This window comes from Muscardinus avellanarius (genome assembly GCF_963383645.1).
Source record: "Muscardinus avellanarius genome assembly, chromosome: 4".
NCBI lineage: Eukaryota > Metazoa > Chordata > Mammalia > Rodentia > Gliridae > Muscardinus > Muscardinus avellanarius.
Genome location: NC_137789.1, coordinates 133,991,450 through 134,008,253, shown reverse-complemented (window position 1 = coordinate 134,008,253; position 16,804 = coordinate 133,991,450).

Sequence of the window (16,804 nt, the reverse complement as noted above, 5' to 3'; positions counted from 1 at the left end):
GTGACTCACTAGGTTGCTGAGGCTGTCCTTGAACTTGCAATCCTCCTGTCTCAGCCTCCCAAGCACTGAGATTACAGGCACATGTCGCCCACCACTCAGGCCCAATTCTTTGAACTCCAGCTTTCTCCTTCCACCTCTTGGGATAATCTCTTTTCGACTTCACTCTCACCCATTTCTTCCCATCAATCCTTTTATGGCTTTTCTCTCACCTTCAGCTTTGTTTAAACTTCTCTTCTGGCTTTGAGCCGTGCCGTATCTAACCTCTCCAGCCTCACTTCACACTCCGCTCTCCCCTGCCCCTCTGCCCGGCCACATTGCGCTCCTCACCTATACAGTGGCGCTCACCTGCAATCCCCGTATTTGGAAGGCTGAGCTAGGAAGAGAGCAGGTTCAACTTAGTGAGATCCTCAACAGCCTAGTGAAAAACCAACCAAACAAACAAAAAATAGGACTTGGAGTGTAGCTCAGAGTTAGAACACCCTTGAGTTCAATCCCCAATACAAAAAAAAAAAAGTAAAAACATACTGATAACTCAGCATTAGTTAAGTATTAGCACCTGGGGTGGTCAGTACAAGTGTTCCAGAGCATAGGGGATGGCAGATACATTTGTGCAGTGACTCAGGACACTCCAGAATGGAGGATGAGGGTTCCCTGGCTCCTGAGGGAAAGGGGAGATGTGGGCTTGGAGGTGGGAGAAGCAGGTGGATTGCCACGGACAGCACAGCAGCACCCAGACGTTCTTCTGGTGTTCAGACAGCAACAGCGCGGAGCTGGTGAAGGGCAGCGCACAGCCCACGGGGGTGATGTCACCGTCCTTTAGGACAACCAGCGTTTCAGGTTAAAGTTCTGTAAAATGGTGATCAGGAACAAAAACAGATCCATATATGGCAGGCTCTCCCCTAGTACGTCCTTTTTCCTGTTGACAAAGTCATGAAGTGCCGGGCGTGGTGGCGCACGCTTGTAATCCCCGCGCTTGGGAGGCGGAGACAGGAGGATCGCGCAGGTTCAAAGCCAGCCGCGCTGGCGTAAGAGACCCTGTTTCAAAAATATAAAAATAGGTCTGGGAGCGTAGCCCGGAGGTAGAAGGGCTTCCAGGAACCCCAGTACCACAAAAAAAAAAAACAAAAAAACAAAAAAACAAAGTCATGAAGTGGTCACTGTTTGTTGCTGTTGTTATTTTTTGTACTAGGGATCACTAATTTACTTATTTATTTTGGTACTGGGGGTGGGGCTTTTCTACCTCTGGGCTATACTCCCAGATCTATTTTATACTTTATTTGGAAACAGGGTCTCACTAAGTTGCTGAGAGCCTAAGTAGCTGAGGCTGGCTTCGAACCTGGGCAGTCCTCCTGTCTCAGCCTCCCAAGTGCTGGGATTACAAGCGTGCGCCACCACGCCCAGCTTGTACAAGGGATTAAACTAGGGGCATTCTACCTCTGGAGTACACCCCCAGTCCTTTATACATTTTATTTTATTTTGAAACTGGGTCTTGCTAAATTGTTGAGGCTGGCCTTGAACTTGCAATCTGCCTGTCTCAGTCTGTCCCAAGTACTGGGATTACAAGGGTGCCACCGCACCCAGCTGTCACTTTTTTTTTTTCCCTTAAAGTTGCCACTCTCATCCAGCAAATGGCCAGAGTTAAACATCACTGGGTTGGGGAATTTTTGTCATTAGGCAGCATGGAAGTCTGCAGTGTTATTATGGCTGTGCCCTTTGCGATGAGGTAGTTTCTGAATTTAATGTCACAGGTCACTGCATGGGGCAGGGGTGCAGGGGGTGGGGATGTGGTCGATGTAGCTCTGGATGTAGCATGCTACAGCATGCATGGAGGGAACACGGCTCCTGTCCTACAGCAGGGATCTGGTCACTCACCATAGCTGTGACCTCTGGTGCTTTCCATCTCTACCCCCACACACTTGCGTTATCCAGCTTTCGTGTGTGTGTGTGTGTGTGTGTGTGTGTGTGTGTGTGTGTTACTGTGGATTGAACACAGAAGCATTCTACCTCTGAGCTACATCCCCAATGCCCCCCTTTTATTCAGTACTGGAGATTGAACCCAGGGGCATTCTGCCTTTGAGCCACACCCCAGCCGTATTTTTTATTCTTTTTTTTTTTTTTTTCTGGTGGTACTGGGGTTCCTGGAAGCCCTTCTACTTCCAGGCTACACTCCCAGACCTATTTTATACTTTTTATTTGGAAACAGGGTCTCTTAAGCCAGCGCAGCTGACTTTGAACCTGCGCGGTCCTCCTATCTCCGCCTCCCAAGCGCGGGGATGACAAGCGTGCGCCATCACGCCCGGCTTCTTCTTCTTCTTCTTCTTCTTTTTAAATAGGGTCTCGCTATGCTGGGCGTGGTGGCGCACGCTTGTAATCCTCCCACTTGGGAGGCTGAGACAGATGGATCGTGGTTCTTGGACAGCCTCATCTACTTAGTGAGGTCTTCTGTAACTTATGAGACCTTGTTTCAAAATAAAGAGTTAAAAAAAATAAGGCAGAGGATATAGCTTGGAGGTAGAATACCCTGGGTTCCATCCCCAGTACCACAAAAAAATTTTTTTTAATTAAATTTAAAAAATTAAATGGGGTCTATCCCAGAGAGGTAGGATGGCACTGGTTCCAGCCCTCAGTACACAAAGTGTTTTCCCCTTGTCCTCATAAAATGTCAACAATCGATTCACTTTTAGTTTGCTGTTCCCATTAAACCCCTTGGGATAGCTTGTGCCTACATGGGGGAAACATTACCCGAGATCTGTGACTCAGGTGAGGTTCCCTTTTTATCCGGGTAGACTAGCCAGCCCCATGCAAGGCAGCTTTGAGGGGTAGGGATGGGGTGGGATGATAATGTAAACACAGGAAAGAGTATTCCAAACAAAGGTAACTAACTGCGTGTTTGATTCTGGGGCCAAAATAAGCTCAGTGGGACTGGGGAGAAGAGCAGCCCTGGATGAGATTGCAGAGAACAGTGTAAGGCTCTCTAGGAAGCCACTGTTCAGTGGGCACACACTGGTCAGGAGAACCAGCCCGCCTCCTTTGTACCTGGGGCCAGTGCCAGCCAGTGCCTGTACCTTAGCAACTATATAGTATCGTACCTTTACTGGAGCTTACAGCCAAGTTAAAGCATTCATGCTTTATCCTGAGGGCTGTGGGAAACTACTGAAAAATGTTAAGCAGGCTATCTAGCATGGTCAGATTTGTATTTTTAGAAAATCACTCAGACCCAGGGTGGAAAATAGATTAGAATGGGGCACAGCTGGAGGCTGGGAAAAGGATTAGGAGGTTGCAGAAATCTTCCTGGGAGAGAAGGTGGCCGCCTGAACGAGGGAGGTGGTGATAGCAGAGAGAAGTAGATGGATGCCAGACCCTGAGAAGACAGAATCAGCGAGACTCGGTGATGGATTGGCTATGTCATGGGTGATGTCAAAGGGATGTGTCAAAGATGACTTCTAGGTATCTGTCTCAGGAAACAGGATGGATGAGGAGCGCCATCTTTTGAGACAGAGAGCACAATAGACGGAGCGGGTGATGGGAGATAATCAGTTCTTCTCCGGACACATGGCTTCAAGTTGCCCGCAGTATTTCCATGTGGATTCAGACCTTGAGGTCTTCAGATGTTTGGAACTGAAGCAAAAGAAAAGGACCTGGGCTGCACATAGAGGCCTCTGGCACACAGGCGGCCACCGAAGTCCTCCTCCCCGCTGAGGATGACCCTCCCAGGGAAAGCACAAGCCATGGAAGAGCAGCGGGCCTGGTACGCTGGCAGGATGAACAGAGGAGGAGGAGCCAGCAAGGGAGCCCGTGAAGAGCTGGCCAGAGAGGCCACCGGGAAGCCTGGGGCGTGGGTCACGGGAGGCAGGTGCCACCGTGCAGTGCATTGGAGGGTGAAGGCGCTAGCTCGGGAAGAGAAGAGCTAGCGCAGTTGGCTAGAGGTAGAAGCTGGGGGCTAGAGAAAGCACTCATTTTGTTTGAAAGAAGGAAGACTAGCTCAGAGAAAACTAAAGAGGCGTGGCAACTACATATGATGAACAATTCCTGATTGGGCCCTGAAACAACACACACACACACACACACACACACACACACACACACACACGAGTTGAGACTTAAGCACATTTAATGTTGATGGAAAGGTTCCATTAGAGAGAAAAAGGTTGAAAATAAAAGGAAGAAAGCCAGGCGTGGTGGCGCACGCTTGTAATCCCAGCATTTGGGAGGCTGAGACTGGAGGATCGCGGTCGGTTCGGGGACAGCCTCAGCTACTTAATGAGGCCCTCTGCACCTTAGTGAGACCCTGTCTCAAAAACAAAAAATAAAAAATAGGGCAGGAGATCTAGCTCAGAGGTTGAATGCCCCTGGGTTCCATCTTCAGACCTGCAAAAAAGAAAGAAAGGAAGGAAGGAAGGAAGGAAGGAAGGAAGAAGGAAAGAAAGAAAATAAAAGAGAGGGAATAACGATGGAGCTGATTCCTAAAAAAAAAAAAAAAAAAAAATAGGACAGAAGCCAGACGTGGTGGCACACACTTGTAATTCCAGTACTTAGGAGGCCTGAGAGAGGAGGATTGCAGGTTCGAGGCCAGCCTCAGCAATTAGTGAGGTCCTCTGCAACTTAGTGAGGCTCTGTTTTGAAATTAAAAAAAAAAGTGCTGGGGGTGTAGCTCTGATGTATAATGCCCCTGGGATCCATCCCCAGTAGTAGTAGTAGTAGTAGTAGTAGTAATAATAATAATAATAATAATAATAATAATAATAAATAACAAAGAAGAAGGAATGGCATGGAATGAGGCACAGATGGAAGGGTTAGCCCCCTTTCACCAAAAGGAGATTATGGGTGCAGATGCGGATCCCTAGCGATCTGGAAGACCAAGATGGAAGAAGCTCCCCAGTCACAGCTCTCAGAATAGGCAACTAGCACTTTCTAGCCCACAAAGAAATTAGAGTTTTGCATTTTCTGCTCTTTGGGGTTACGTCTGTCCCCTTTTCTTCATTAGCACAAACAATCAAAACGGCGTGCTCTTTTTGTGGCACTGGGGTTGGACCAGGGGTGTTCTACCTCTGAGCTACATCCCAACCCTATTTTATTTTTTATTTTATTTTGAAACAGAGTCTCGCTGAGTTGTGGAGGGGCTCACACGTTGCTGAAGCTGGCTGTGAACGGTGATCCTCCTGCCTCTGTCTCTCATGTAATAGCATTGCAAGCATGTGCCCCCACACCTGACTTCTGTTATTAATGGTACTTGGGGGGGTTGGGCCCAGGGGTGCTTAACCTCTGACCTAAATCCCTGGCCCTTCTTGTTTTTCATTTTGAAACACAATCTCGCTGAGTCACTGTGGGTTTCACTAAGTTGCTGAGGCTGGCCTTAAATCGACAGTCATCCTGTCTCAGTTTCCCCATAGCATTATTATTATTATTATTTTATTATTATTATGGTACTTGAGATTGAACACAGAGGCATTCTACCTCTGAGTTACACCTTCAGCTCTGTTTTATTTTATTTTTTTAATTTTGAAACAGGTTCTCTCTAAGAGGCTGAGGCTGGCCTCAAACTTGGGATCCTCGAATTTCAGCCTCTCAAGTACTTGGGTTGCAGACACACACCACCTCATCCAGCTGTCCCTTTGACATATTGATTTCAATTCCTTTGGATATATGCCCAGAAGTTAGATTGCTGGATCAAGAGTAGCTTTTCTTAGATTAATAATGTTCTAGACCAGTGATTCTCACTAGGTGCAATTTTGTCCCCCAGAGGACATTTAGCAATGTCTAGAGACATTTTTGGTTGTCATAATTGGGGGGGGGGTGTCAGGGGTTGCTGCTACTGGCATCTAGAAGGAAGGGACCATAGATGCTGTTAAACATCTTGTGATACACTGTACAGCCCCCAACCACAAAGAATTATCCAGTCCAAATGTCAATAATGCTGAAGTTGAAAAACCTGGTTCATTTCTCCAAAGCTGTCCAAAAGCTTATCCATCATATATTTAAACCTAAATGCTATTTATGCCCGAGGTGAGTTCAAGTAACATACTGGGTAATTATACTGCATCATTCATTCATTCATTCATTCATTCATTCGTTCATTCATTATTACAAACTTCTTTTCCACAATACAGTGTACCATGTGGTTAGCAGCTTTGGGCTCTGGAACCTGACCCGGCTCCCTCACTAGCCTACGCTCAAATCTGACCTCTGTTCCTTGTATGTGGCCTTTTCCTTATGTGCAAAATAAGGATTATTATTGTTGTTATCATTATTGGCACTGGGGGATTGAACCTAGGAGTGCTCTACCACTGATATACAATCCCAGTCCTTTTTATTTTGAAACAGGGCTCACTAAGTTCTTGAGGCTGGCCTTGAACTTTTAATCCTCTTGTCTCAGCTTCCAAAGTACTAGGATTACAGGTGAACACCATCAAGTCCATCTTAAAACAAGGGTTATAAACCAGGTGTGGTGGTGCACACTTGTAATCCCAGCATTTGGGAGGATGAGACAGGAGGATCACAGTTCACGGACAGCCTCAGCTACTTAGCGAGGCCCTTTGCAACTAAGTGAGACCTGGTTTCAAAATAAAGAGTAAAGAGCCAGGTGTGGTGGCGAACTAATCCCAGCATTCGGGAGGCTGAGACCGGAGGATTGGAGTTCGTGGACAGCCTCTGCTACTTAGTGAGGCCCTCTGCAACTCAGTGAGATCCGGTTTCAAAATAAAGAATAAAAAATAGGGCAGGGGGTGTAGCTCGGAGGTCAAACGCCTTTGGGTTCCATCCCCAGACCTGCAAAAAATAAAAATAAAAAATTAAAAAGACAAAATAAAGAGTAAAGCCGGGCGTGGTGGCGCACGCTTGTAATCCCCACGCTTGGGAGGCTGAGACAGGAGGATGGCACAGGTTTGAAGCCAGCCTCAGCTGGTTTAAGAGGCTCTGTTTCCAAATAAAAATATATTAAAAATAGGTCTGGAGTATAGCTCAGAGGTAGAAAGCCCGTGGGTTCCACCCCCAGTACCACCGAAAAAATTTAAAAATAAAATAAATAAAAAAATAAAGAGTAAAAAAATAAATAAATAGGCCTGGGGGGGTGTAGCTCATAGGAAGAATGCCCCTGGGTTCCATCTCCAGTAATGTTAAAAAAAAAAAACCAACAAGGATTATAATAGTAACGTCTTCAGAGGAATGCTGTAGTAATAAAATTAAGAAATACATATAGCCAGGCGTGGTGGCACACGCTTGTAATCCCAGCATTCGTGAGGCTGAGACAGGAGGATCACGGTTCGCAGACAGCCTCAGTGAGACCTGGTTTCAAAATAAAGAATAAAGGCCGAGCGTGGTGGCGCACGCTTGTAATCCCCACGCTTGGGAGGCAGAGACAGGAGGATCGCGCAGGTTCGAAGCCAGCCGCGTGCGCTGGCTTAGGAGACCCTGTTTCCAAATAAAAATGTAAAAATAGGTCTGGGAGTGTAGCCTGGAGGTAGAAGGGCTTCCAGGAACCCCAGTACCACCAAAATAATAATAATAATAGTAATAATATAATAATAATAAATAAAATAAAATAAAGAATAAAAATAGTTCAGGGGGTATAGCTCGGAGGTTGACTGTCCCTGGGTTCCATCCCCAGACCCGCAAAAAAAAAAAAAAAAAAAAAAAAGCATATAAAGTATGTAGAGCCCTGGTGCATAATAAGAACTCAGTAAGTGTTCATTATTAGGATACACAAAGAAAGGATAGTTTTTCCCCTCATCTATGGAGAAGACTAGGAAAAAAACAAAAAAACAAAAGTACAACACATTGTAGAAGGTGCTATGAGTGAGAAATGTGGGAAACGCCAAAGTAACATCAAATGGAATGCATTGTGTGGGGGGACACTAGAAACTGAGCTCGGCGACATTCAACCTCTCAGGTATACACCCCACCCCTTTTAAAATTATTTTAATTATTAATTTGAAACAGGGTTTTACGAAGTACTAAGGACCTCACTAAGCTGCTCAGTCTGGCCTTGAACCTGCAATCCTCCTGTCTCAGTCTCCCGAATACTGAGATTATATAGGCATGTGCCACCATGCCAAGCCCCAGCACTGGGAACTGAGACCAGGATCACTCTACTACTGAGCTATATCCCTAGCCCTGTTTGTGTGTGTGTGTGTGTGTGTGTGTGTGTGTGTGTGTGTGTGTGTATGTTATTGGAGATTGAATCCAAGGGCATTCTACCTCCAAGCTATATCTCCAGCTCTATTTTATTTTTGTCTTTGACACAGGGTCTCGTTAAGTTGATGAGTCTCACTACTTCCTAAGACTATCCTCAAACCCATGACTCTGTCTCAGCCTCCCAAATACTCACAGACTTGTGCCACCACGCCCAGCTTCATTTTATTTTATTTTTATTTATTTATTTATTTTTATTTTATTTATTTATTTATTTTATTTATTTATTTATTTTTGGTGGTACTGGGGTTCCTGGAAGCCCTTCTACCTCCGGGCTACACTCCCAGACCTATTTTTACATTTTTATTCGGAAACAGGGTCTCCTAAACCAGTGCCGCGCGGCTGGCTTCGAACCTGCGTGATCCTCCTGTCTCCGCCTCCCAAGCGCGGGGATTACAAGCGTGCGCCACCACGCCCGGCTCCCAGCTTCATTTTAATTTTGATACAGAGCCTCACTAAGTTGCCAAGGCTAGCCGCCAGCTCAGGATCCTCCTGCCTCAGCCTCCTGAGTAACCGAGAGGACAGACACATGCCATTTCACCCAGCTCAAGGAGGATGTCAATGATTTCTGCTTGGAGAACAAGACTTACAAAAGCAATATTTGAACTGGACTCTAAAATAGAATACTCTGTTTACGATGCTATTTTTGCTAGCTCCTTGTCTTCATAGATAGGAACACACATTCCCATTTTGTTTGCTCTTGCTATGGCAGTGTAGGAGCAGATGCAAGTGTCAGAAGTCGTTGAAGGCGCCGTGTCCAGTGCGCGGGGCCAGACGGCCTCCGGGACCTGTGCTTGCTTGCATCAGTAGAAACGGGGTGAGAGGGTGTAAGACAGAGGGGATTGGGATGGGGAGATCGAGATGTTTCTTCATCTGATGATGGGTACACAGAGATGTCCTTGGGCAAAATTTTCTTTAGCTATATATTCATGATTTTTGTACTTTCCTATGTGCATATTTTACAATAATAAAAAGTTTACATACCAATTAAAAAAAACTTACAGTAAAATGTTCCTAAACATATATCCTTAAAATGGTTTTAATTCGAACTCCCCAGTCTCCCAACCTTTTTTTCTTTTTTTTTCTTTGTGAAACCCAGGGACATTCTACCTCCTAGCTACATTCCCAGCCCTATTTTTTAAATTATTCTTTATTTATTTTTATTTATTTATTTATTTTGCAGTACTAGGGATGGAACCCAGAAGCATTCTATCTCTGAGCTACACTCTCAACCCTATTTTTTTGTCTTTATTTTGATACAGGGTCTCACTGAGTTGTAAAGAGCCTCACTAAGTAGTTGAGGCTGTCTGCGAACCCGGACCCTCTTGTCTCAGCCTCCCAAACGCTGGGATTACAAGTGTGCACCACCACACCCAGCTTTTATTATTTTATTTATTTATTTATTTATTTATTTATTTATTTTGGTGGTACTGGGGGTGGAACCCAGGGGCCTTTCTACCTTTGGGCTATACTCCCAGACCTATTTTATACTTTATTTGGAAACAGGGTCTCTCTAAGTTGCTGAGAGCCTCCCTATGTAGCTGAGGCTGGCTTCGAACCTGTGCGATCCTCCTGTCTCATTCTCCCAAGCGCGGGGATTACAGATGTGCGCCACCACGCCCGGCTTATTCTTTTTTTTTTTTTTTTTTGGTGGTACTGGGGTCCCTGGAAGCCCTTCTGCCTCCGGGCTACACTCCCAGACCTATTTTTACATTTTATATTTGGAAACAGGGTCTCCTAAGCCAGCGCGCGCGGCTGGCTTCGAACCTGCGTGATCCTCCTGTCTCTGCCTCCCAAGCGCGGGGATTACAAGCGTGCGCCACCACGCCCGGCTTATTCTTTATTTTGAAAGAGGGTCTCGCTAAGTTGTGAAGGGCCTCACTAAGTATTAAGTATCTGAGGCCTGCCGTGAACTCGCGATCCTTCTGCCTCAGCCTCCAGTCTTTGCTTTCCAAGTACTGGGATTATAGGCATGCGCCATCAAGCTCAGTTTATTTTATTTATTTATTTATTTATTTATTTACTTATTCATTCATTTTTGTGGTATGAGTTATTGAACCCAGGGGCTTTCTACCTTCAAGCTACATCCCTAACCCTTTTTATTTTTTGTTTGGAAACAGGGTCTTACTAGGTTTCTGAGAGTCTCACTACTTGCCGAGACTGACCTTGAACCTACCATCCTCCTGTCTCAGCCTCCCAAGTACAGGGATTACAGGCGTGCGCCACCACGCCTGGTTTCCTAGGCTGTTCTTTAGCCTCTTGTGTAGGCTGCTCTTCAGCCCTGAGGCATCAAAGCTTCCAGTTTTTTCCTTCAGGATTCGTAATTACTGTTTGCTACTTGTGTTTTGTGTGTTTTCCCCAGGATGCTAAGTGTCTGAGAGCAGAAACCAGGTTTCTCCTGTTCACCAGGACTTTCTGGCACCTAATGGTGAGCACTGAGTTCTCAATAAATGTTTGTGGAAGGGAAGAAGGGAGAAAATAATTTGGGTGGGAGAAGCTTTTATAAAGAGAAGTCTTTAAAGAGTCACCAATGATGTAATTTCTCCCTTTTGCTGCCCCTTTAAGAGACCAAACGCTCTTCTGAGCTATTAGAGTCAAATTTGTGTGTGTTTGTGTGTGTATATAAAAGATGCTTCTTGCTGGCCACATAGATGTATTCACTTTGAAAAAAATTCATGGAGCTGTAGCCTTAGTATTTTGTTTGGTTTTCTGTATGTGTATGATGATACTTAAATAAAAATTATAATGGGGGACTGGAGGGAGATGAGAGAGAGAGAGAGAGAGAGAGAGAGAGAGAGAGAGAGAGAGAGAGAGAGAGAGAGAGAAGCCATAATAGATCAGATGTGTAAAACACAAATACAGACGGAGCATGGAGGGGCAAGCATAGGTGAGGGTGGGGACGAGGGTGAATTAGATCAAAGAAAGTAGGAAGAGACACAGCAGCTTGTATGAGGCTGTAGACAACAAGGGGAGCGGAAGTGAGGGCCGCCTAGGGTCAGGCCTGTGTGTTCATTGTTCATACCTAAGAATCATCTGGAGAGCTTGTTAAATGGAAGATTCTGGAGCCCCACATCCAGAGCTTCTAGTCAAGAAGACTGGGTAGGGCTAGTACATTTTATTTTAGCCAGGTTTCTTTTTTTTTTTTTTTTTTTGGTGGTACTGGGGTTCCTAGAAGCCCTTGTATTTCCGGGATACACTCCCAGACCTATTTTATATTTTTTATTTATTTGGAAACAGGGTCTCTTAAGCCAGCGAGGCTGACTACGAACCTGCGCGATCCTCCTGCCTCCGCCTCCCAAGCGCGGGGATTACAAGCGTGCGCCACCACGCCCGGCCTTAGCCAGGTTTCTAAATGACTTAGATACAGATTGTCCCGTGGCGTGTGTGTGTGTGTGTGTGTGTGTGTGTGTGTGTGTGTGTGTGTGTGTGTTACTGGGGATTGAATCCAGGGGCATTCTACCTTCGAGCTATATATATATTTTATTTTTAAATTTTTGTTTATTTAATTTGAGGTACTGGGGATGGAACCCAGAGACATTCTACCTTCAAGCTACACTCCAAGTCCTATTTTTTTAATTATTTATTTTGTAACAAGGTCTCACTAAGTTGCAGAAGGTCTCACTAAGTAGCTGAGGCTGTACACGAACTGCAATCCTCCTGTCTCAGCCTCCCAAATGCTAGGATTACAAGCGTGTGCCACCACACCCGGCTATTTTATTTTATTTTTTATTCTTTATTTTGAAATAGAGTCTCACTAAGTTGCGGAAAGCCTTACTAAGTAGCTGAGGCTGTCCAAAAAACTGCAATCCTATCTCAGCCTCCCAAGTACTGGGATTACAAGCGTACGCCAACACACCCAGCTCTAAATTTACTTTTTATTTTGAAATAAGGTCTTGCTAAATTGCTCAGGCTGGGCTTAAACCTGCTATTCTCCTGTCTCAGCCTTCCAAGTGCCTGGATTACAAGTGTGCACCATGTGCCCTGGCCCCCGCTCCTCTGTTTTGTGGTGCTGGAGATTGAACCCAGGGGTGTTCTGCCTCTGAGCTATACTCCCATCCTTATTTTCTTTTTTTTTTTTCTTTTTTTTTTTTTTTTTTGTGTGTGTGGTACTGGGGGTGGAACCCAGGGGCTTTTCTACCTCTGGGCTACACTCCCAGACCTATTTTATACTTTATTTGGAAACAGGGTCTCACTAAGTTGCTGAGAGCCTCACTCAGTAGCTGAGGCTGGCTTCAAACATGTGCAATCCTCCTGTCTCAGCCTCCCAAGCACTGGGATTACAAGCGTGCGCCACCACGCCCGGCTCACCCTATTTTTTTTTTTTTTAATTTGGAAACAGGATCTTGCTAAATTGCTATGAGCCTCACTAAGTTGCTTAGGCTGGCCTTGAACCTGCGATTCTCCTATCTCAGCCTCCCAAGTATTGGGATTAAAGGCATGCACTACTACACCCAGTTAAGATTGTCATCTTTTTATTTTATTTATTTTATTTTTTATTTTTAGGAGCAAGGCTAGCAATGATTCCTCATCGCCCCAGCCCCTGGGCTCCTGTGCCAGTGCTCAGCATACTAGCACTCACAGGCTGGACCTCATGGGCAGGCAGCGGTCAGATTTTCAGACCACTCTCCCCTCCAATGGCAAGGCTTCAGCTAGCGAGCTGGCAGTTTATTTGTCAATATTATTTGTTGTTAGCTTAATTGTAGGAAAATTGAAAAGTGTAATGCATAGCCATGAAACCCTTAAGGCTGGTTAATCTTTTTGGATTGTAACCAATGTAATTTTTATTAGCTGATCCCATCTTGATTGTAATATGCAGAGCCCTGGAAAAGTTGCTAAAGGCTTCAAGTCATGGTGTGCACAGGGAACAGACAGACTCCATCATCTGTATTTGCTGCCAGGGAAGGAGAAGGGCAGAGGGGCTGGCTTGAACAATTTGGGTTTGAGATGCCTGTGGGGAGAGGAGAGCAGTCTTCATGATGGACACAAAAATGATTCTGGCAACCCTGTGAGGAGAGGGTCTAGACCAAGCCCCACTGGCTTCTGTGCCTTATATCAGGTCCAGAAGTATGCTGAAATAAGAATATTTGGGCTGGGCAGGGTGGTGCACACCTACGATCACAGTACTTGGGAGGCTGATATAGGGGGATCACAGATTTGAGACCAGTTTCAGCAACTTAGTGAGCCTATATTTCAACATAAAAAGTAAAAAAGGCAGCCAGATGTGGTGGTGCATGCCTATAATTCTAGTACTTGGGAGGCTGAGACAGGAGGATCACGGGTTCTGCAGCCAACCTCAGCAACCTAGTAAGGCCCTAGACAACTTAGTGAGACCCTGTTTCAAAAATAAAACAATAAAATAGGACTGGGGGTGTAGATCAGAAACAGAATGTCCCTGGGTTCAACCTCCCTATACAAAAATAAAATAAATAGAGCCGGGCATGGTGGCACACACTTATAATCCCATTACTTGGGAGGCTGAGACAAGAAGATTTATAGGTTCAGTCTCAGCTACTTAGTGAGGCCCTCTGCAACTTAGTGAAACCTGTTTCAAAATAAAAAATAAAATAAGGTTGGGGGTATAGCTGGGAGGTTGAGTCACCCTGGGTTCAATCCCCAGTACCACAAAAAAGACCAAATATATTAATAAAATAAGATAAATAAAAATTAAAAAGGCTGGAGGTGTATCCTTTAGGTAGAATCCCCCTGGGTTCAATTCCCAGCATCACACACACACACACACACACACTGCTTGTATATATATTTGAGTAAGGGTCATAAATCAGAAATAGGCTCCAGTAGAGGAAACTGAGACAAATTCAAAAGGCCAAAGAAGACACATTTCCTTTCCGTCGGCTTTAATTTATTTATGATATTTTGGGGAGGCCTCATTCTTCAGTTTTACAATCCTAGCACAGTGCCATCCAAAATCAGAACCACAGATGTGACTTCTCTGAGAATTTAGAATTTGTAAAGGATGACAGTAATGGTCTCTAGTCCCCCTCTGGACTTTGATTTTCTGCACCAAAGAATGGGGAACTGACATTCTCATTCATTTTACTGACCCCTTCTTGGCTCTGAAATATGAAGGGGCCTCCTTTTCTTCTTTTCTTCTCCAGAGAAGAATCAGGCTGTGCCCTCTTCTGAGTACCTGTAAACACCCAGTACTTAGCTGAGACAGGAGGATCGCAGGTTCCAGGCCATCCTCAAAAACTTAGTGACACTCTGTTCCAAAAAAAAAAAAAAAAAAAAAAGGCCTGGGGGGTGTGGCTCAGTGGCAGAACACTCCTGGGTTCAGTCTCCAGTACCACACCGTGACTGAATGACTAAATAAATCCAGCCATGAGGCTTTTGAAGAGTAAAGTTGGGAAGCAGAAACACTGGAAATTCTACTGATATTTGATTGATGCTCTTTACCCCCAACCATAGACCCCAGCAAATGAGCCAGCAGCCTATTCCAAATAAATGGGGAGCCTAGAGGTAGCATGTGGGCATGTTTTTCTTAGTGCTCTATGAATATAAATATTTAGTGCATGGTGTTTTGCAGAATTAAATCTCCGAGCCTAGATTAGCCTGGTAATATCATTATGTAGATGCCAGGGCTGAGGTACCTGTGACTGCTGTGTGTCTTCTCATTCAACGATGCCTGTGATGACTTGATGCACTTTAATTTGCCAGGGCAATCATTAATTGCATATGAAACAGTTGGTGTTTGGCTTTAAGGGAAGCTGATTGGGTCAGTCACCGAGTGTTTGGCTCAATGATCTACAGCTGGCTTTCTGTTCCCGCACTCCTGCTTACTTTTCTAAAGCATTCTTGCTCAGTGTTTTGGGGACCCCCTGAGGAAGAGGCTGTGAAACATTGGGGGTTTTAATCTGTGTTTTCCCCTGGGCATTATAGCTTTAATTTTAATATTTTGGATAATAAAGAATGATTTTAAATTAAATTTTGGGGTCTGCCATCTGTGATTGTTTGGACTTTTTCCTCCTCTCTGGCGATTCTTTGACTTAATTCTCCCCAAACAAGAGCAAAAGTGGGTCATGAGCAGGAGAGGAGAAGGGGCAGCAGAACAAGAGGTAAGCCCGAGGGGTTCAGAGAAATAGGGGAGCTTTTGTGCCCTGGCCTCTGGCTCTGGAGATGGTGGAAAAAGCAGTGCCCAGAGTCAGAATCACAGAAATCAACTCAGATGTAATTGCAGCTTCCTGGCATCACCTCTTGTTTGAGAAAACAACTGCCGAGATTATACCTCAGTTTGCCCATCTGTTAGAGAAATGATTTGATTGATTGATTGACTGATGGATTGCAGTGCCGGGGACTGAACCCAGGACCTTATGCATGCTAGGCAGTGAAGTGGGTGTGTGTGTGTGTGTGTGTGTGTGTGTGTGTGTGTGTGTGTGTGTGACTGAGGATGAAACCCAGGGGCCTTCTACCTCTGGGAAACACCCCCAGCTGTATTTTGACAGGCTCACCAAGTTGCTGTGGCTGTCCCCAAACCTGCAATCCTCCTGTCTCAGGCTTCCCAAGTACTGGAATTATAGGCATGTGCTACTTTGTCTGGCTTGATTTTAAATAAGGAAGTAACCCACGGAGGTGCGCTTGCAGTTCCTGTACAGTTCTTCCTCTGAGGACAGTGATGAGCCCAAGTCAGTATCATTATTCACCAAACACACTCAGAAGGTCCGAGGGTTTATGTGTGTTTTCAGATTTGGAGCTAAATCTGAAAAATCTCTACCTACACTAAATATTTGTTCTTCGTGTTGTCAGTGAAACCCGGGAAGAAGAATTTTCTACTCTTCCCAGGGAGATAAGGATACATCGCCATCACCCCTGCAGACCATGGCATTAACAAGCAAGACAGACAGCGCCACAGAACACACAGACAGATGCTGAGCAAATGCAGGATGAAATGAAAAAGCACCTGGCAGCCGAGGGGCGGCTCTGATGCGTGGGTTAGCGAGGGAAGGCGGCAGCGTGGGGCTTGCAGGGCGAGGAGGCAACTCTCCTGCCGCCGCTGTTTAGTGCAGGAGGCTTCTTTAGGGTCAGGTCTCACGTTTTGCAGAAGAGAGAGAGAGTTTGAGGAGCTGTCCAGGGAGAGCATGATGTCTGAGAAAGAACCCTAGAGAAAAGGGAGTTTAGTGACGAAGCTTAGGAAGCTGAGGGTAAATGGAGGGACACAGACTTGACAGGAGGGAGAGAAATGCAGGGAAAAGAAAGCCACCTTAAACGCTCTCTGGAACAAGAACGGGGCAGGAAATACTGGGCAGCTGCTGCTGGAGGCCTTATGTGTAGGTAGGAGGCTTTGTTAGCATCAGAGTGTTTTTCTGCCCTCACCCCAAACTCTGCTCTTATCAAATGGGGGAGGGGGGCGCCCAGCTACCTCTGTATACAGAGAAGGGTCAAATTCATTGCTCCACAGGTCAGAGGGCAAAGGTTCACAAAATGACTTTGAACGTCAGGGAAGCAATATCCATAGCTCTGAGCAGGATGGAAGTGCTGGTAAACAAATATTTATCATATTTTTAAGACCTTGAATGAGCATCCTTTGTCCCACATGGCTCCTAGACCAAGAGATAAGCTTGGAATCTCAATCAATCTCTCTCTCTCCCTCTCTCTCTCAAAC